Source organism: Leiobunum rupestre, chromosome 4 (assembly GCF_980474605.1).
Source record: "Leiobunum rupestre chromosome 4, qqLeiRupe1.1.hap1, whole genome shotgun sequence".
NCBI lineage: Eukaryota > Metazoa > Arthropoda > Arachnida > Opiliones > Sclerosomatidae > Leiobunum > Leiobunum rupestre.
The window spans coordinates 43,369,952-43,393,293 of NC_143387.1; positions in this window are offsets into that span (position 1 = coordinate 43,369,952).

Here is a 23,342-nt window from a genome sequence, read left to right on the forward strand (position 1 = left end):
TAGCCGTAGACAGTAGCTTCGACAGTGGCGAACAAGAACAACAAACAATACTTACGACGAAGGATGTACGAGCCAGACTTCCCGTTCGATAAGACGTTTTCTTTCAAATTTTTTAATCCGTGACGCCAGATTTGACAGCGACTTTCGCTTAACTATTACCGCTTTTTTTATTTCGTGTCAGTCGGCATTACGGGCGAGCCAAGTAATGAATTTGATGACGGCTCTGCCTTTATTGCCATTTTGTCATTTTGGCGTGCTTAGACGCCATCGGGGAGGAAAAAAACCGATTTCTAGACGGGATTGGTCGGCGTTCGCTGGAAGCTGACCGTCGTTATACTTACATTCGACGAACGACAACAATAATCAGCCGAAACTCCGACTAATAGTAAAATCGTGAAGTCTTTTTCGACTGTAAAAGTGGAAAATAATAATAAAGAAAAAAGAAACTTTCGAAGGACAGTTGGTTCCTTTTTTGGTTGGGCGCGTATAATTAGTTTCTAGCGGGCGACGTGAGACGAAATTAGCCCGTAGCTGGAGCCGTGTTAAAAAGGCGGGCTCGATTGTCCTCCTGCCAGGTTGCCCGCGAAACAACGACAGCGTGGAATCCGAACCGTTGTTTAGGGAGAGAAAAAAAGTCCGCAATTTCCGTCGTTTGAGGGGATTATTTGAGTGTCTCCAGCTATACCCTCTTTCGGCTGGGAAGGTGGGACCCCCGAATATGTAGGCGACTGGACGTTACGTAAAATATCGCGCCGTGTAGTCCGCTGTCCAATTGTGATAAGCGAAATAAACATCATTTATCATTTTACGATTACATTTTCGGTGACAGCCAGTCAACGTATCGCGTTTAAATATTTGACGAGTTTGACAGTATAACTCTCGTGTGTAGATACCTTTTTCCTTTAATCTAGCCCGCGAATAAAGTTTAAAAAATGAGACTAATATCCATGTTTATTGCTAGATAATATTTTAGTTTGACCTTAATTATCGGTGCAGTGAGTTCACGAATTTTTATAATTTATTAAGGCGGTTGTGGATAGGGAACGCGAAAGCTCATTTTTAAGTTTTAATTGGGGTAATAATATTTACACATTCGATTGAAATTGTGCAAAAATATTAATTTTAGCCGTAAAGTCCATAGACTTATACGTAAGGTCACTGTTACCTTCACCAACTACCAAAGGCGGGGATTTTTTGGCCTCCTCCCGAAAATATTATGTCAGCTAAATAAAGTGATAATATTTGATTAGAGTTATAGGTGAAATTTACTGTCTGCCACTAATATGAAGTAAGCGCTTGAAAGGGCTTATAATAAAATTTTCGTTAAAATATTTTCCCACTTAAAAATTTAATTTAACGTGCGAACCTCAACCACCGTCATTCGTAATAATAAATAGAAAATGGCAACCCCGTTTTTAAAGATTTTACAACTCAAGACTAACAATTGCACAGAAAACGGTAAATTTTTCTATACGTACATTAACATGTAGATTTTTCTGAGCGAGCTTGAGTCAGATAATTATTTATCTGTGGGTGCTCTTATTTGAAAATTTATCTAGATCGGATATTGCAGTTACTCGGATGTTTATTAATGTTAAATTGATTTCGTGTATAGTATTTAAATAGGGGGACTGATCTTTATTAAATTATTATCTCGAAAAGAGACTAAATATTTTTTAATAAAAATTAACTAGTATAAACTTGGTGATCTTGACCTTCAAAAAGGCAATCTTTGGGATTATTAAATACGGGAATCAGTTGAAATTGTTCCCACCCGGCGTTTTCAAGGCTCTTCTTAATTGAAAATTAACATTCCCAAATATTGCTAGTCATTTTAATTAATTATCGTTAACAGTGTTAGGGCTCTTCCTGTGGGCTGTTGGAGACCAAACAATATCGTTCCTCTTTCAATTTCATATTATTTAAATTAAAATTTGATTTGTTTAATTAAAGCTAAATAATTATCGAACACGTATTCATTGTTATTATGGTTAAATTGGATACGCAGTGAGATTGCGCATTATTCTGTTTAATTAAAGCTAAATAAATATCGAACACGTATTTATTACTATTATGGTTAAATTTGATACGCAGTGAGATTGCGCATAATTATGTTTAATTAAAGCTAAATAATTATCAAAAACGTATTCATTGTTATTATGGTTAAATTTGATACGCAGTGAGATTGCGCATAATTATGTTTAATTAAAGCTAAATAATTATCAAAAACGTATTCATTGTTATTATGGTTAAATTTGATACGCAGTGAGATTGCGCATTATTCTGTTTAATTAAAGCTAAATAAATATCGAACACGTATTTATTACTATTATGGTTAAATTTGATACGCAGTGAGATTGCGCATAATTATGTTTAATTAAAGCTAAATAATTATCAAAAACGTATTCATTGTTATTATGGTTAAATTTTATACGCAGTGAGATTGCGCATTATTCTGTTTAATTAAAGCTAAATAAATATCGAACACGTATTTATTACTATTATGGTTAAATTTGATACGCAGTGAGATTGCGCATAATTATGTTTAATTAAAGCTAAATAATTATCAAAAACGTATGGATAATTCTTCTTGTTAGTTTGGCCACTCTTGTTCGGGGGCAGCTTCCGCGACCATTAGAACCACTTTTCCCTTTGTACGAAATTTCCGTGTTGGAAACCGTTTTGGCCACCTTTTGAAATAATCTTATTGAAATTTTGGAAAAAGAAAACGGCGGTAGACAATGACCGTTGGTGAGGTTGGCAAGTGGTGGAGTTGTCCCCGGATGGAAGCATCGGTGCACCGCGGGCTACAGTTTCATAAACATTCGCGTCACGTCGTCCTCACTCATTACGTTTCTGAAGGGACATCGTCGCGCCAGAAAAGAAACTCTTAAGCCTAATGTTTATTCATAGCTAATAATGAAGCGGCCGATTCGAGATACCTTTTGAACTCTTTCGCGAAACCGGGAAGCGAGAAGCCGTGACTTCTACGCTGGAGGTCCGCACACTTTTACCGCGCCGGAAGCATTCCACGCTTATAGGGTACATTTGGAAATTATCGCTTCGATATCGCGATTACTGCCTCGGAATCCATTCTACATTGTCCGATGTTCGTTGACCCGGGGCTTATGGGATATGATACGATATAAAGTAAAACACGGCTATAATTAGCTCTTCCAACGGATTACCGATCGGGTTTTTCTGGTCGTCATTTTCAGATAGCTGACGATAATTAGTTAGTTAGATCAGGTTAACCTTTAATATTCCTCCCATTAAGCAATTGGATTTCCAACTGCATCTGATAATTTATCCCAAATAACCGTTCTGAACAGATCCGCTGTAATTAATCTCACCAGATTCAGTTTGCTGTACAGTAATCTGACTTATACGGTTAACTAAATAACTAACTAATCAGCTAGGAACCACACAGGCCTAAGTCATCGAGAGCCTTTTAACGCCTTTGATTCAGTTGGCCAATAGCTCCCTACCCTTACTTGTACCGGTAACCTCAACACGTTTTTATGGAAAGAGGAAACCGAAAAGTTTGGGGAAAAACCCTCTAACCAGCAGGGAGGGAACAAATTACTTACAAACTCTACGCAGAAGGAGTGTTTCCGAGTTTTTACCAGGTGCCACAAGTTATTAAAAAAGATTTAACTTTATTCCCCGTAAGGTTTTTATAATATTTTACCTAAATTTGACCTCGTTAAGTTTTTAATTAATTAAAATTAATACTGTACCGTTCTTAGTACTTTACTTGTAAATAATTATTATCTAAAAAGAAGACATATATAGTGATACGTTTTAAACTGAAATTTGAACACTTGTAAGCGCTTATTTAATGGTAATTAGGGTCCATTTTCATCGATTTCCAATACGTTTTTATAAATTTTAATCATAAAAATATATTTCGCGTTAAAGAGATTTTGTAATTGAAATTACAATTTGAAACAGTAATTCTTTAAAATGGACAGCCAATTTTGTTAATTAAGTATTTGAAATATAATTAACTAAATTATTAATTCCATCTTTCTTCACTGAGGACCAATTAATATGATTATTAATAATAATATAATCCAGAAATTTAGTCATCTGGAATTTTGGTTTCTTTTTCAAATCGAAATTCCAACAATCGGATAATAATCACCAAATGTAGTCCACCATCAAACCACATAAAACGTGTTCAGATTTCAAAATCGAAACATATTACCTCTAGAGTCGAAGCGAGTGGTTTTAATAATCACAATAATTCAACAATTCAACATTATTTTTCCAAAGAAAACGTCATTTTCCATATTGAGAGCGTTTAAAAATTTTATAGCTTTGACCTCTTTTCGTAAAGCAAGTATCATCCTTCTTGAAATCATTTTACTTAAGTAGAAAAATATTTATTTGACAAACGCCGGAAGAATATGCCATACCAACATCTCGTGTCAGGCGTTTCAAGTATAATCGCGTATTTATATTGTGATAAAGCCAGAACGATCTAGATATTTGGATCGTTTGCTTTGGTGGATCTCGCTTATGTTAAAAAATGAAAAATATATAGTGTTTCTGTAATAAATAATCTTGATAATTCAGGGGTCCGATTCTACAACTCTCTTTGTGATTCAAAAATTGTCCATAAAAATTAAAATTATACTTATACTCTACTTTTATCCTTGAGAAAAATTGCCCTTAGTAAGTAGCGAAGATAGTCCTTAAGATAAAGTGAGGGTAAAAACCTCTCCTTTAAGGCGTAAGGACCTAATTTGAATCACATTCCAAGATGGCCGCCTTGATTTAAATTAAAAACTTAAGTTGTAATAAAAATATTGAAATCTTCTTCAAAGACAAAATTTGTACTACCAAAAGTATATAGTATATCTCTATTACGAGAGAAGTGTCCATATGAAATATGGACCTTTTACGGCTTTATAAAGGGCTCTATACTCCTGATCAAGACTGAAAATTAACAGCCTGTATTACTTCGCCTACCATCAGCGGCGGCGATCGGAAAACATTTCTGTGGGGGCATGGGCGATTATTTTTTTATCCCAAAATTCATATAGCTAAAACTTAAGCAGGAAAATGTACAGCTCTAAATTTGTATTGCTATATATATTTTTCTAAAAGCGTTCTTTCTTATATCTCATCCGTCAATGAATACTCTGATTACAAAAGTTAATTCGATATCTTTAGGAAAATACCTGCGTATATTGCTAGATATTTAAGCCTTTCTTGGCCATATACTTTACGAAGATATTTTAGCTAAAATAGGGTACACGACACGCGATTTTCGATTTGGACGAATCTATCGAAATCAATTTTACGGTGATATCATCTGCAATCTCAAAATTATTTCGGTAAAAAGACTGAATTCGGATACAAATAAATTGTTAATGTTTCCCTGATTGCTATTTCTCCTCAATTTTATTTCTGTGGGGGCTCTGCCCTCGTTTGTTCTTCCAGGTGGGGGCTCGAGCCCCAAAGCCCCAACGGGATCGCCGTCACTGCCTACCATTGTAAAATGTAACAAATTTATTCACCACATTTTCCTCGTGCAAAGGTACATGATTTAAGCGAATGGCAGTAACTGTACAGGGATATAGATATAAATATATATTCATATTTCTGATACAAGCTATATTAAAACGAATATACCCACATTGCTAATTACAAGAAGTAAAAAATTATCCAGGATACTACGCAGGGGATACTCACTAAAGTACTCAGATTACGTCAAGATTACGTACAACGATTACACAGAGTGGTCAGTCCTTCGAGTTGGGGTGGCGGAGTGGTTAGCACTTTCGCCTCGCAGCAAGACGAGCCGGGTTCAATCCCCACTTGTGGCCCTGGGTGAAAACTCGGAACCACTCCTTCCGAGTTGAGTTTGCAAGTTCCTGCCCACTGGTTGAAGGGGATTTTCCCCCGAGTCCTTCGGTTTCCCCTTCCATAAAAACTTGTTGAGGTTAACGGTAATAGTTAGTGTAGGGAGTTGTAGGCTCGCGGGGCATGAAGGGCTGGCCACCACCCTCCTACGCATTGTAACCCGGCCACCTAAATTAATGGCCTTAAAAGTCGCTTGATGACTTAGGCCTAAGGTGGTGCCTTGGGTGATTATTAAAGGTCATCCCACAGACCGCGGCCATTTTGAATTTGGTCGGTTTATGGTTGTATTCATAAACGTACCTGTGCGTACTATCTTTAAATAAACTATCCGGTAAATAAAGCTACGGTTGCTGAACTTGTTTGTATGTTGCTCATTCGTCATGAAATACGTAGGAGTTCAGTTCAGTTTATGCTTAAAAACGTCATCGATACGTCACCAGCGACGCAGCAGCAATATCAAAACAAGAAATCCAATGTTAATTTATAGAAAGGCCTATTATCTTACCTTGCAAATTCCAATTCGCTATAGTCCAGGGCAAATATAGAACAGGTAGTGTCGAAATGTGTCTATGCGCAATTTTGAAGTTTACTTCTAAATATTTAAAATTATTCATTGTTTATTTATCAAATTTAAATTAGTTACAATTGACTTTATTTACCGGTTTTAGACAACACACTCAGGTACATTTTACAACCATAATACGGACCAATTCAAATTTACTATTTACAAACAATGGGTGCTCTGTACAATTTATACCCTACTGAAGTTGCAACTTCAAATAGATGTAAGAAAAGTTATTTATACCGCTACTGAAAAAGAATTTGTTTAAAATTAGTTAAACAATTTTTTTTTAATATCTCAAAAGGCATTGGCCCAAATATGAAATATTAAGAGCTATAATGTTCTAATTTTATTAGAACGTTTTCAGTTCCCCAAAAGGTCAGAGATAAAAATGATCTTTTGTATCTTAGTGCTCTTAAAAACCTTCAGTGTTTAACATTATATAGTACCTAAAATATTTGTTTCAACATAATTTTAATCAACTCAAATAATATATTATTTGCTCTGAGAACGCTAAGAAATATTTAAAAACGCTTTTGGGCAATGAGCAATTTCGTAGCAGACGCAGATTGACTTCCACAACATTGTGTCGGGTCATCTGGAAAAATAATAATAATAATCATAATAATCAGCTAGGCACCACCTTAGACCCAAGTCATACTTCTGGTACGCGTTTTCCAAAAGGTTAAATAATATTGTTATTAAAATTTCTTCTTAAATTTAAATAATAAGCGCGAGTCAAAGTAATAGACAATAGAAGCAAACTTCACGAATCATTCGGAATAATGGAACTTAATACAGCTTCGCTTTGGGGATATAAGAGCCCCGAGGCGGGTGCCTGCTCGAGCAATTGCTCCTAAAAATGATTCCCTTTTAAATGGGTTCTGTCGTCCCGCGCTAACAAGGTCTCGTTTCCGAGTTCATTAAAGAGCCCGAGATCATTGTTATTATACGAGCGGTTAACAGGGAACCTTTTAAAACTCATCGTGACCACCCTGCTCGTTGAGGAACCCAGCGACTTATACGCAGCCGTTATAATAGTCAAGAGAATGTATATACGTATGTATATAGCGGGGATGATCATCTCTAAGCAGCGAAAACGCCTATACCAGCGCGACTCCCGCGTCTTAGATTCAAAACGGATGTGCAAATTATAGGACTTTAATCGGAGGGGTGGTTACACACCTTGCCTCTAGAGAAAAAAAAGCTGCTAGTTTCATGAATATGTAATTGGTTTCGATGAATCGGGAAATCTGGGCAACGTCAGCCCGATTCGTAGGAACGTGAACACCTTCCCTCGCGGGTATGAAACGCCACGCGGAACGTTCCCTATTAAATTCTCTAAGAGAGGCAATACTTCGTTTAATAAAGTCAATAGCAATTCATTACGTCTTTCGACCTTAATTTAGACAAGTAAGAGGTAGTTTTTGCCTGAAATTAATACCTCGATATGTATATATTAAGTCGCTTTAGGCATTCTTAGGACTTTAATTTATTTGGCTATTTGCTTTTCATATGTTGAGCAGCAGGCTTATTGTCGTAATAATCAATAAGGATATTACCCGAGGTACAACTATTGGCCTATAGTATATCAATCGAATTTTAAAGTTTTTAATTCGGGTTAGTTAGTGTAGGGAGCTTTTGGCTCGCGTGGCATGCAGGGCTTGCCATCACCCTCCTACGCATTGTAACTTGGTCACCTGAATTAATGGCTTCAAAAGTAGCTTGATGATTTAGGCCTAAGGTGGTGCCTTGGGTATTAGCCTAGCTGATTATTATTATTATTATTAAAACAAAATGGATGCCAGCCCTTCATGCCACGCTGGCCAAATACTTACTATTATCCTTAACTTTACAGGTTTTTATGGAAAGTGAAAACCAAGTAAATTTGGGGAGATAACTTGTTAACTCAAAGCAGAAGAAGTTATTCCGAGTTTTTACCCAATGCCACAAACTGGGATCGAACCAGGAGCCTCTTGCGAAAGGACTAACCACTTCGCCGGCCCACTGAAGAGCTAGCTTTCTTAGCGCGATTCCAATAGGTTAGAGTCTTTTGATCAGATCGTGAGTTGAATTTCAATTTCTTGAGCTATAGAATGTAGTTGGTTTTAATACGTTTCCGGTGTCGAAAGGTATAAAGCGATGATCTGTGGGAAAGTTGATATTGCTTCCGGTAATCGAGACGGAGAAATGAAAGATTAGACGACAGTTTTCTGTTCAAAAGACTACCATGGCTGCGTCTATGCCAACCGGTTTCGTGTTCTTTTGATATTCATTTTTAAAAGCTTTAGATCAAGAGTTCGGACACTTAGAATTTCGGAGTTTTTATTTTAATCTCAAGGTGATTTCAGAAATTGGAAGCTTATTTTTGAGATTGATTACTTTTTTTATGTTAATTCGAAATTTCTCGACTAATTTTCGACCAGATTTTGGTATTTTCAAGATGTTATTATGATGTCTACAATCTATTGGCTTAGAGTGAACGGGAGTTTGACGAATGTCCAACTCCTCGCTATGAACTGTCGACTGCTAAATCCGTATATTAATTTTATTGTTTTCTTCCGCTACGAGCGTGGAAAGTAAGTATTATTTTAATTTCTTTTGCACGGAGCTACCACGAAAACATAAATTATTATTTTGTCTGACAAGTTAAATTTCAGAGCTTTTAACATGGGCATCCGTGACGAAACTTTCTCAATATTAAGATTTAAAATTACTGCATCTTAAAACCATAAGTAGCTGTTGCCTCCGTTTTAAATTATCTTTACCATGTCATATGCGGATAACATAACATATCTGAACCGGATAAAAAGTATATCCCAATTCATTCGTCATTCGCAAATTTCTGTAATCTTACAACTTAGTTTCCGTTCATTACCTAAGAAATTTTAAAATATTTAAATAACTCGGCCTTAAATAAATATAATTTATTTTTGTTAAAAAAAACATTAGAAGTTAATTTTCTTCTTCAATTTGTTACAATTTTGAAATTCTTTAGATCTCGATTCCGGAATTTTGATATTAAGCGGAATTTTAGATATAAATATATATATATATATATATATATATATAAAATTCCGCTTAATATATATATATATATATATATATATATATATATATATATATATATATATATATATATATATATATATATATATATAAAGCGGAATTTTAGATTTAAATGTTAAGCGGAATTTTAGATATATATATATTAAGCGGAATTTTAGATTTATATTTTAAGTGGAATTTTAGATATATATATTAAGCGGAATTTTAGATTTATATATTAAGTTTACATCCACACAAATTTTACTGTAAAGCTAGACTAGTTTTCAGTCTCTTATCAAAATTTTGCTTCCTCCTATTGAGGCGTAGATATGTACTGCCCATGGGAAAAATGCTGAAATATTAATGCTGGGATTCGATATCCGTAACTAGGCGTTTAACCAAACTTTCGGGGAGAATATCGTACCCAAACCACATTTTCAATTTTCTTTAGAGTTAGGAAAATGACCTCGAATTAAACGAAACTTTGGAAATAAGAAACTATATTATCGAAACGATTCTCGTATATAAAACCAGCGAAACCAATTTAGAAGAACTTTCCCACGCGCATTTTAAACCATCCCATAGACGAACTTCAATTAAGGCAAAGAAATAAATATATATTCGGTGAAAAGTGCGCTAGAGCAATTCCGTATGTCACGCGGAGAGAAATCTGCCATACCATAAATGGCGCGGCTTCAAAAGTAGGTTGAGTCGCGCGGGAGAGCGAGCTTCGGCGGCAGTATCTAGATAGGCTGTGAGTTCCGATGATTCGTTCGGCGAACGGGAAGAAACTTAAAACGAATACCTTTCTATAGTCTGGCCGAAGAGCGCGCGCGTAATGGGGCCGCCTCGAACCACCTACTTCCATCCTATCTCTTATCAAGTAGAGGGTATTTTAGCAGCGGTACCATCCCAAACCACCACCTTCGTTTTCGTAGGTTCGGGGGCTAGTTCGCGGGCCTCAAATATACGCCGAAGAAGAACGTAGCGAATCTTCGAAACCGAGTGAGCGGGATCGCGGAAAATAGACAAACTCATTATAGCCCAACTTTTGCGGTGATAGAACCCATAATTTTGCGGTGACCGTTTTTTTTTTATTCTTCGGAAACCGGAGTTTTAACTTTTTTGGCGGCGTAGACTGTGCACGAATATTTTTCTCTGATCCGCGTTCAAAGTTCAAGGTTGCGCTCTAATCATAGATAAGGCATTCATGGGACCGCGGAGTAGTCGTCATTGTGTCTATATTCGAAGCGAATTCGACTGTTATTTGAATGCGGCAGCGGTTCTCGCTCTCTCATTATTTCATCGTGATTTTCTACGCGTAGGCCTATCGACATCTGCCTGATATAGTAGACGCGTATGATTGAATGTAGTGAATGCGTTATTTTTCGAAATTCGTCGATATCTTTTATTTTCCGTATACTTCGGTTGTTTCTTTGACATTTGGGGATAGAAGGGTTGCGGTTGCTCTCGTGAATGGAATATCGCTTTCTTTTCTGCCTCGCGAATATCGGAAATTAATCAGTCTTTGGCGTACGGGTATCTGTCACATAATTCGGTTATTTTGATGAATGAAGTTTTTGAAAATGTATGTACGATAAGACGTGGCAGAAAATAGGCCAAATTATTCGCTTTAACCATGAAAAAACTTATATTTTACTTAAAAATGTATATAATGAATAATTTTTATTGTTTTTCACTACAGCGGTACATCGATATATACGTTTTTACATTATTTTATTCCAAAATGCTATTCGCAATTCGTATGAAATGATATACCTTATCAAAAACCTTTAATGTTAATTTACAAGATACTGAATAGCAGCAAGTCAAAGGTATAATTTCATTATGAAATAATTGTTTAAGTTAATGATTGTTTAAAATTTCATTTTTATTGGTTTAAATATTCATTGACGATAGTTTGAAAAAATATATAATATTTTACATTTGATTGAATTGAAGGAAATAACTTTTTATTTTAATTTCATCTTCAAGTTGAAAGCAAATACGAAATATTCTTTTACACTTCAAATTTGATAGAAAATAATATTGATGTTGAATATCAAATAGTGCATAAATCGAATGAATTTAGTCAATCGCTTTCGCGGAAATCTGCATAAATGAGAAAATCGTATTAGCGAAATAAAGAAAACGTTTATAGCTTTAACGAATAGCGTTTAGTTCGTGGAATTCTTGAATATTTTCCGCACGATTAGCATTTAAAATTAACAATCTCAATTGCCATTTAAACCGCTTTCTCCTTTGTTTATATCGAGGTCTTGGTTTGAGCCGCGGTAAAAATCAGCAAAATTGGCAACGACACACGAGCGAAAAAGCCTAGTAATTTTCCATTGACGTCCGCTATTCCGTAGAAGGCCTCGGATAAATGAGAAGGACCACCTTTTACTGGTCAAATATTTCTGGCCTAGTTGAAACAGCTTCGCTTAATAGAAAATTAAATCAAAAAATTTACATGAACATGCTAAGCTGATAAAGAAAAAAAAAAGAATCGACGGAATTATTGCGTCCCCAAAAAAAGAAATATTTATATTATGGAATAAATATTAATAACGCGTTTCCTATAATAAAAGAAATATCCATTTCATACTTATAAGCGGGCTCGTATAATAGGCCCACGCCGCCATAATGGCCTTCTCGCGCTTAAATGCTATTGGCAATATGGCTTCGGCCCACGCGCAGAATCGAGAAAGGCTTCGTAGTGCGTGCAAACGCGTCAGTACCCTAACCAGGTACTCGCATATATCATTGGAAAGGAATTAAGTATTCCAGTACGCCCAAACGGGAAGGCTATAAATTCGAAAAGCGAAGGTATATTAAACAGCGCGGTACCGGTCTCTCTGGCATGGTCCGCCGCGTCCACCCCTGGGCCCAATTGCGCGGGGGTCGAGAGGGTATCCCCCCCGTTATATTCGATATAGCCAGGTACGCTCGCTGATCATTGGATTCTTTTTTTCCAACCCTCGGTGGGTTTTTTTGTTTCCCGAAGCCTTGGGCGAGTATTGTCGTAAATACTATTTATAAAAAAGTATCCGCCTTTGCGTGGGTGGAGACCAGTTTCGGTATAATACTCGGGATATTTATCTTTGAAGATTTATTCTTTTAGAAAATTGAAAATAATATTTTGTTTGCGCGCGAAATCGTTTACCGGAGAATACGCGTTCGGTAAATAGCGGTTAAAAACGTATATCATTTAAATTTTAAACACCTTGATTTAATTTTCAATTAAGATAGCTTTAATAGATTTATACGACCGTTACTAAGCATTAAGCGGTCTAAAATTATATAGAAATAAGATATAAATATTGCGTCGTTCGCGATATTATTTTTATGACCGACGAAATGTATTGTTTTCCTTAAAAAAACACAATGCATCCGTTTCGTAACAATTTCGTTTCTTCGTTGCGTTGTAATATATTATAACCCAGTCCTCAGATATTTGTTTACAGAAAATTCACTATGAATGTCAGCCAGTAGTTGCAAACTGATGATTTGCATCATGAAATATTTATAGAAAGTAGGTTAAACGGTACAAATTCTACAGTTGATGCGGTATCTGGTTTAATTTCTCAAATAGCTTGATCGAACCAAGTTTGAAAAGTACGAAATTTAACATGTAATAATTTTATGATATCTACTGTCGTCAACTAAATTTAACTAAAGTTAAACAAAGGTCCCTTAAGATGTCCTCATACATTTCTTTAACGAAGACCTTACAATTAATATATTGTTCACTCCAGTTCACTAAAAAAAATGCAAATTTACATAGAATATTAAATTATATTATTTATAATATAAAAAATAGGTTGTATATCCTGTTCCTCAGTAATAAATATTTAACGGTGACGGGGAGGAAGACTGAAAAAAAAAAAAAAACAGGAAGACCATGCTCAGTTTACCAAATTCATATACAAAATAATTCAAAATTGGAATATTGGCTACTGGAAAAAAAACATTTTCCGTTTTATTGAATAGTCGTTCTACATTTTAGTTGCTGCGCAATTTAATGTATTGAAACTTTTTTCCCCGATTCTCAATTTTCTAGTACGTTCTTAACGAGTTACGGTTTAATTGGAAAGAATAAAAAACGAAGTGGAAACCCGACTTGAAAAATGGCCATATCGACCTGAAATGACCGCCGACAATTGCCAATGGGCGGTATTTTCGTATTCATCTTCTCTTTCATTGGTCGGAGTACAATAATCAAATACCGATTCCTTCGCGCATTGTAAATCGTTTTTCAATTATTCCTATGGACATTAAATTTAATTGAAAACCCCTAGACTGACTGATAGTTCTAGTTCGGCTTAATTTGTTAAGAGTTTTTCAATTCGGAGAATAGAAAATTTCCAATTATGAGATGAACTTCTTGAATGGCAAAATAATTAATTTAATGTTTTAATCATAGCTAAGGCATTCATCAAAACGTAGAGTAGTCGTTAAGTTAATTCAATTGTTATTTGAATGCCATATTCTACACATATCGACCAACTTAATGCGGTGTATTTAGTTGTTTTTTTGAGTAAACACGTTTAAACAAAACGGTGTAGAACTCTTAAATCCAAATTATTCACAGCAAATCACGAATAAGTCGCCAGATGACTTCGGCCCTCATAACCCGGGTTGTATCTGATATATAATTAAAAAAAAATCTGATTCTGAAAAGGTTCATTTTCACCACAAAAGCCGACCAAAACTATTTATATAAGTCGACGCTCGGATATCGCGTTGCTTTTGAAAAAATCGGCTGTAACACGGGTTACATTTTTTAAATACCAAGTACGCTCAAAATACTCTGTTAGATTGAGAAATTGAAGTTCCAATAGAGGCCCTCGGGTTGTTTTCAAGGCCTTGAAAAGTTTATAATTGTTCAATTTAAGGTATAATTTAAACCCACAATTAAACCCTTTTGGCAATTATCGTAAAGCCAATGGTATTTAAAACATAACGAAAAAGAAATAGTTTCGCCGCGAGTCATTATACCATTTTCAGACGATACCTAAAAAAAAACAGACTTAGACGAAACTACAGAGAACTTTCAATACTGAAGCGATCAAGTATTTATTTATACTTAGGGATAATTAATATAATAATAATTATTAGCGTGGTTCCTAATTGCCCTCATGTTAAGAAATTAAATCAGATCGGTATCTCATTCCTTACCGAAAACGGACGTCTTAACCCGTAAAAAAACTTTCTATCCAATCTCTATGAAATAATTTAGAGCTATATAGAGGATTAGTGGGGTTCTATTGTATAACGCGTGTTCTGTAGAACAACTAGTAGAAAGATCGGCATAAAATTAGTATTAGGCTTAAGATCTATAGAAAATATTCAAGATTTTTATAGAACCAATTTAAACTTTTCTAAAAGATATTCTGAAAACATATTTTAGGAAAATGACCCATTTGCTAAAGACAATCTATGAAATCTTTACTAAATATACTTAAGACCCTTTTCACAATTTATCTACTAACATTTTACTAAACCATTGTACAGAAATGTTTATATAGAAAGGTTTTGTAAGGGTTTCAAGGCGATTGAAGCACACGTTTTGCCGATCAATCTAAAATGGTCATTCTCCTTAAGTCTAAGTAATTTTTGACAAAGGTTTATATGATAAATAAACTTAGCAAACCCGGTCAGTAAAGGGTATTTGAAAAAATAGTCAATGCACCCAAATTGACAAATGATTAAATATAACATTAAAATAACTAAACATTCGCTAATACTCTAAGTGCGATATATCCATTTATATGAAACTGAAGGATCATTATTAGAACCTATTAAGAAACTTGTAAAGAAACCGTTTGTCACCCCCGAGCTGAAAGGTGTCCGTTTCAAAAGTAGCAAAGTACTTGGTACCTCCATGTTGCGAAGCCTCCTTGTAGAAATTATGGCGTTGAGGAGCGCGCTGTTGTAATTAGTTGCGTGCTGCGAGCGCGCCTCATTTGGAATTCATCGTCCACCCCAGCCATTAGCCCGCACTCACCTGTCACTCGACCTCAGTGCTCTCTCTCTCCTCTTCCACATTTACTCATTTTCTTGATATCTATCTCAATATTTGAATGTTCAGATTACTGGACTATTTCCGCTAGATTTCTTGGAATTTATAGTTATTTTCAGAGCCGTACCTAGTCCAAATGGCGCCCTGGGCCAAAAACCAAAATGGTGCCCCCAGAACCTTAAGTAGAAATTTTTAAACTTTCAATATCTAATTTAAATGAAAATCATCGATTTTGCGCCCCTAACATTTTGGCGCCCTGGGCCCCTGCCCCTCTCGCCCTAACCAAGGGACGGTTCTGGTTATTTTAAATAGGGTGTTTCCAAATTTGCGTAATGTAGATTCGTTAAACGATACCTTAAACTTAACTTAAAGGTGTTGACAAGAGCAGTTGTTATCGCTACTTAATTTGAACTATACTATTCTTCTCCTTGATTTACCAATTTTATTCATAAAGAATTATCCGATCACACTTTGAATCGCTGATATATGTTTTATCTGGCTAGAGTGGTCGTACTTTGGACTAATACAGATTTTTTTGTTAAACGCCGACTACATATAGTTATTCGGTTTACTCTGTCTTTCATTGGAAGTGGGCTCGTTGCGAGACACATGCGCTATGCAAGCAGCCAGCTACCAGTGAAAGACAGAGTAAGCCGAATAACTATGTAGTCGGCCTTTAAGTAGATTACTCAAGTAATTTAAATTTTCGGCATTATTTAAGAAAATAGTTGACGGTAGTTATTGTAAGGATACATATGTGCGAGATTTGTAGACGCGCTCGTTCTTTCAAGTCAGGTCGGTCGGCTTATTTATCGGCCCATCTGAGCATTTCACATACATTTCAATTACCACTCTAGGTTGATAATAATATATTAATGTTCTACCTGTTGTAACTTCGTCTCAAGCAATACAAAACTTCATTATTACACTCTGCCGTTTCTAAATTCAAAACTGAACCACCTATAAGAGGTCTCATAGGTTTTTTTTAATTCTTATCCTAGCGAATCACGACCGTCACTAGGGGCCCAGGAGAGTTTGGACAATATTAATGCTCTTATTAACTATTACGAAGATCGTGGAACAAAATTGATTCCAAAATTATATAAAAAATTGGGCAGATTCAAATTTGACTTTGATTAAATTTACAATCGAAAATGTGTTATATTTCATCAAAATATCATGAATGAAATTCAACTTTTACGCGATTCTCTCAAGTATGGTCCAGTGGGTAAGTTACCGCGCTATACTTCTTAGATTCATTGCTGAACCATTAAGCAGACTATAAAAAGCACCAACAGCGTTAACTGATATTATCTATTAAACCATGACAAAAGGTTCTCAAAGTTAACTGGTTACCGTATCATATCCAATTATAAATATACAGGTAAAGTCACCCCTCCAAAACGTGTAGGCGAAACTTGTAGGACTGTTGACGTATCTTTAGCCTCTTTAATGTCTTCTACGTACACTGCGAATTCTACAGTTATACTTAACGGCATCAATTGAGCGTTCTATAAAATTGGTCCATAACCGGTCAAACTTTTCATACAGACTATAGAGCTGGTTCAGCAGGACTAACAACTTTTGTTATTCTTTGGTTTAAGATAATTCGGCCTATGTCCTGTCTTTATATGAATATTTTAGAGACGTACCTTTTAGGAGTTGTAGGAGGGACCCTAGGTGTTGAAGTATGTTTGGGGTTAAGGATATTTTCATGATCTAAGTTTCTTTTCAAATCCGTGGATTTGGGACTAGTATTTTGCTTATTTACCATCATACATTTATTACAAAAATCATTTAAAATAAGAAAAACAACGCGGAAAGCCGGAAATGAGTGAAGCCTAGGCTAGCAACTACTCTACTAATAAAAATAGACTGCTCCCAATTTCTTACGGGTTTGCCAGATAAATATTTTTCTCTAAGACGAAAAACCGACCAAACCTTAACCTCCTCCGAACTCAAAAATGGTAAAGCACACCACACCGATTTTATAGAACGTTCTATTCCTAGGGACAACCGTAACTATGTTCGGAAACTAGAATTCGTGGGTTAAGGCTTATTATTTATTATAATAATAATAATCAGCTAGGCTAATAATACCCAAGGCACCACCTTAGGCCTAAGTCATCATTAATTCAGGTGGCCGGGTTACGATGCGTAGGAGGAGGGTGGAAAGCGAGGGGCTGATCACTCCGCGTAATCGGTGTACAGAGCCGTACCTTTGACTATACTAATGGGATTACGCGTAATCTTTGAAGTCCCTGCCTTTGGCAGTGGTAATCTAAGCGTAATCCGGTGTACAGATTTTCTAAGAGTTGTTAGCCCCTCGGTGGAAAGCCCTGCATGCCACTGGATCGAGCCAACAGCTCCCTACACTTACTATTACCGTAAATACGCCAATGCAGCCAATGCGGTGCATTGGGGCCCACCCTAGTAATGGGGCCCATAAACCATTACTTAGTCGACTGTCCGATCGGCTGTCACACGAAGAACGCCGTATACATGTATATTTGTATAGAGACTATTTCCGTGATGTCATTATCACGATATTGGAAGCCAGTGACCCACAGGGGCCCATTTTCTTATCTTGCATTGCGGCCCAATTTTCCTAGCTACGCCACTGGTATTCTGCAACTCATTCGATTCGAATTCGATACCGGAGATGTAAATTTTCAATAAAAAGTTAAAAGTCGAACGAGTGACGTGGTTCCTTTATTAGTTGACCAGGATCGAGGATTTTGGAAATGATTGAGAGATAACTGAAATTCTTACCCGTACACTGAGAGAACAAACCCTAGTTTTAACAGGATAATTTTACATGAACCGTCTGTATATCACTTGCACAGAATAATTCTGCGATAATTGAGCGGAGCGAACGAGCGAAGCGAGTGAGTGGAGCTCTCACTGTGGTGACTTCAATGGGAAAGTTGGCTGTGTGTGTATGTGTGTGGGTATGTGTGTGTGTGTCACACTTGGGGGAGAAGAGAAAGGGACTCTGAACGAGACGGAGAAGAGAGAGGGAAATTCGCGGTAATGTCCGGAAGAGAGGGAGACATTCGCCGCGAGAGAGGGGGGGGGGGCAACAAAAGAGAGGAGGGGGACAAGGCACTGCCGTTCAGGATATAATTTAAGCGAAAAATAAAGAGTGGACTTATTATAAGTTATAAAAAAGATTGGACTAATAAAATATTATTTAGGAGAGGGAGACCTTCGCCGCGAGAGAGGGGAGGGGGGACCAGAAAAGAGACTTTAGACGGAATAATATTCGATCCAGGTTTTAACATTGCCCGGCTTTTTTAAGTAAACAATAAGAGCGGCTTATCCGCCAAAAAAAAAGAACTAGAAAGACTTAAATGACTAATGTTGTAATTGTACTATTTGTACTAATAAACTGTTTGTAGCTTAATAAAATTCGTTTAGTTTTCTTTTGGTATTAATGTTCAATTAACATAAATACGACATTACTAAAGTTATACAACTCTTCGACAACTCCGTAATCCACGATTATCGTAGCGCCCACGCTCCGCTCAAGTCTTTGTCGAGAATGCCGGCTCCGGGTTTTGAGACGTCCTAGTTAATGTTATCCTTTAATTTAACAGAAGATATGTACATGAAACGTGTGTGTTCAACTTGTACAGAATAATCCTGTACAAATTACACGTATCCTTTATTTTATACAGGAACATAAGTACATAAATGGCCTGTATTCTATAAAAATGGGTTGGTCTTGTAAAATGTACAGAAGGACATTGTAAAAATGTTCAGGAATATTTGCAGCTGTATTGATTACACACATCGAGATTGTAAAATTAACAGTTCATTATGTAAAATTTACTTGAATAACAGATATGTACTTAACCGGCTAGCTTCAGTAAGATTAACATTAAAGTTCTTTAAAAACATTTAGCATATCTGACACTGTAGATATACTGGAATCCATTAATTTCAATTTAAAAACTCAAACGTATAATTCATCAGAGAGGCAGTATTTTTGAAAAACTGCTTATTTTAGCACACAAATGTTTTAAACAGTTGTATTTATTTGCTCATTGCTGTGGAGGCGCCTCCCGTATGACCACCCTTCATCTACTTACGATGTTAGTTAATAGCATCTGAACCCGGTAAATTTAATTACGCATAATGCATTGTAATTTATTTGATAATCCTTCACCCTGCAGACCAAGAAGTGACAAGGAAATGCTTTCGATTCCGATATTGCCCAAAATTATATTTTTGGGTGCACTGTCCAAGTGTCCAAGGCAGGGATTGACTAAACTTTGACTTTCAATAGCTCTATTTTGAAATCTATTAATGATAGAGTCATGATATGTTTTGTAGTTAAAGCCATCCATTACCGGCCTCAAATGGTTTTAGTTAAATATTAATTAAAACGTTGTACAAATTGTACGATATAAATAAGAAAAATGAATAAATATAAAAACCGTGAGATATTTTATACAACTTAAGCGAGTGTTTCTTTCGGAAAAGAGCGTTTTAATATTTAGTCGTTTGTCGAATTGATTTACAGCAATAAACAATTCGCTAAAATACTACTTACGTGATTATTTACTTTGGTTAATAGAGAGCCCAAAGGCTTGGCCCCTTTTCTCTTGAACCAAAGAGGCTCACAATCAGATTAGAACCTATCTGGCAAACCTGAAAATCCAGTAGCCTCGTAAAACATGTACATTTTTGTTCAAAAGTCTTCTGATTTTATTGTTATTTTTTAAACAAAATCATTTTTACTAGTGAAATAACTGTGTATCAGTAATTACGTAAGCATGTAAATTATAATCGTGCTATATTTTGGAATATAGTCTCTTTACGTAAGCTACCTTAGCTATATACTAGAAATCAACCTTACGCGTGAAACTTTTAAAAATACTAATCAAAAGGACTGAACATAAGCCCAATTTTTAAAAACCAAAGAGCTAGTTGTGCTTATTGGGTCTGTCTGAGGGATTTAACCCGTTTAGCCCCGAATTTTATCGAATTGTCTGTTCGGATAATTTTTTTATTATATTTTATTGAAAAATGTGAGATCCGCTCTGCAGATTAGCTGTTTTATTCCTAGCTACCACGTCAAAAATTCAGTTTCATATTCGTAAATTTGACTAAACGTGTTAATGTATTTTCTACAATATTGTTTGTTGAATTAATTATTTGCTACTTATCGAATTTACTGAGATGTAAAAAGTATTTTCTACTGACGGATGTGTAAAACCAACTTTAATATGCCAATAAAATGACGTATAAGGTTCACGTACTCCAGACTGTTATTCATGTTGATTTGACAGACTTTATTACTGTGTTATTTACAGCTATTTCATCATGTTAAATTAACATAAAAATACTTGTAATATTATAATACGAAATAAGCTGTTATATTTACAGAAACGTCTTGGCATCCCCTGCTTCTAACACTTTAATGTAATTTGAACAGGGGTTTTTCTCTCAGTGTATTAATAAATAATTTCAAAGTGTTATACCGATTTGGAATTATTACCTGTGAAATATGCTAAATTAATTCGCTTATTGTAATTTTTTTATTTATAAATTAAATTTCAATTGAAGAAGTAGCGGTTTATAATTGCTAACATAACATAACTAACTTAAACTTAAAGTTTGAAGTCTCTCAGTTCTTAATAAATTTAGTACCAATTTTGTGTTAAATGACGTAAATTTACAATAAGCCCTACAAAAGTCAGTTACTAATTCGTTGATATTTTATAATTTTAAGTTCTTTAACACCCCTGCTTAAAAAAATCCAATTATTTATTTCGCAATGCAAGTAATGAGCTGAAATAACCGCAGTCGAATTTTTCATTAATTAGGGCGATTATAACGCGAACGAAAAAACACGTTCGCTAATTGAAAGATCGACTTCGAGATCTCTCTCAAAAATCGAGGCTAAAAATTCAAAAAAAAGTTAGATAATACTATTTTGGCTATTTTATCGTTCTCGTTCGAGATCTTAAGGAATGTAAATCGACATCTCGCTTCCGAATAGCCTGCCATTACATGATTGTTCCTATGACAGCGGTTATTGTAGTGCATAGATCTTATGAGTCGATCAAGCATAAAATATCGAAATTATTTCGATGGGCTGATCACTTTCCGTGTTCGGTGTACACGCTTGTAGCTTTGACTGTACTAGAGTAATTACGTAATCGATTACAGACTTAGCACTACCAAAGGATGTACTCGTTGTAATCGGTGTACAGAATTTGAGTAAGTGGCTAGCCCCTCGAATTATTTATAGGCTGATTTTGATAAGGAAAGTAGACTCTAAAGCTGTTGGTGCCCAAGGAACTGCTCTCCTTCGCCTCCCTCTCTCTTCAGGCAGTAATGATGCTGCTGCTTCTTATGAAACGTGATACCAAACAATTTCCGTTTCGCTGTACCAGCGATATTCTCCTCCTCTTAGTTTCTATATTTATGTAATAGCGTTTTCCATTTGATTGCTCGAGATTCGCTCCGAGTCTGTCACTGACGTCATAGATCTCGCCCCAATCGACTAGAGTAAAACCGCAAATGGAACATTAAATTAAAATATTTCCGCGCTTTGTTGTTTTTCGTCTGCTAGTAATTTGAATTTTCGCGTCATGGTCTGCCAATTTGGCCAAAAAAATCTAAAAGGAACACGCAAAAGTTTGCTTCGATCTCGATCTCGATCCGTTGATCTGTTGAAATCGGCAGACACCCGAGAGCGGCAAATGGAACATGAGAAACCTGATCGGAGCAGATCCGAGCACGCAAATGGAACATAAAATGTTGATCAGAGCGATATAGAGCGCTTGAGAGCAGTCAAATTGAAAACGCTATAAGTAACAAAAGAAAAGCCCGCCAAGGGTCATAAATTCTTAAAGTGAGCTTTGACCGTTTTTCTCATTGTATGCTTTGTGGGGGAACACTTAAAAACGCACGTGTTCGTATTTGACACGGCGTTCCGACCCGAATTTTAAAAAAGATGCCATACATTTTTGAGATGCAGACCCTAGAGCAGTATTCATTGCCAACCACCCATTTCGAGTCAACAGTAGACAGTGACCATTAACAGTTTTCAAAGTATCCGTTGTGATGAAAGATGGTTGATTGGTTGGTTATTGAAAACTGTAAGAAGGTAATACGATTAAAATAAGTTGATGACGAGGGTGTTTGGATCACGTGGTCAGAGTGGAAAGTATTCAGTGTCGTAATAGATAACAATAGATAACAGAGGACACAGAGTGGACAGGGCCGTCTTTGCTTAATTGGAGGCCCCTGGGCAAAGCTATGGGCGATCCCCTGTAACTAAACCTAAGTTTCTAACCTCCAGTGCGAAGTCCATCGTCGCTCTAATCTACAACAATCGGTTTAAATAGTTTCACTTGTCCTACTAAAGGTTACTAAAGAAGAAGCTTATTCTGAATTTAAAAATACTAACAACCAAAAGTCTTTATTCGTTTTAGATTTACCCTGTCTATAGACGCGACTAAATACGAAGTTTAGGACTTTCGAGCAATGTTAAAAACATTTTTTTTTATTAAAATTTCTTTTGCATTTCACAATTTGAAAAATGGGGCCCTCCAGAATCTTGGGGCCCTAGGGCAGTGCCCTTTTTGCCCAATGGGAAATACGGCACTGAGAGTGGAGCAGAGCTCTGAAGAAGTGCCCGACTTATTCGTAGTTGATATACAAACAAGATCTCTGGTTTTTTTCCAATTATGTAGTGTTACGCGGAATTTTGAAGACCGGATTCCTGATCAAAAAGATCGCAATAGCTATCGTTCTGATGTAAAATCAGTTTGGGCCAATCACAACCATCATGATGACTTATAGTCACTAATTGCT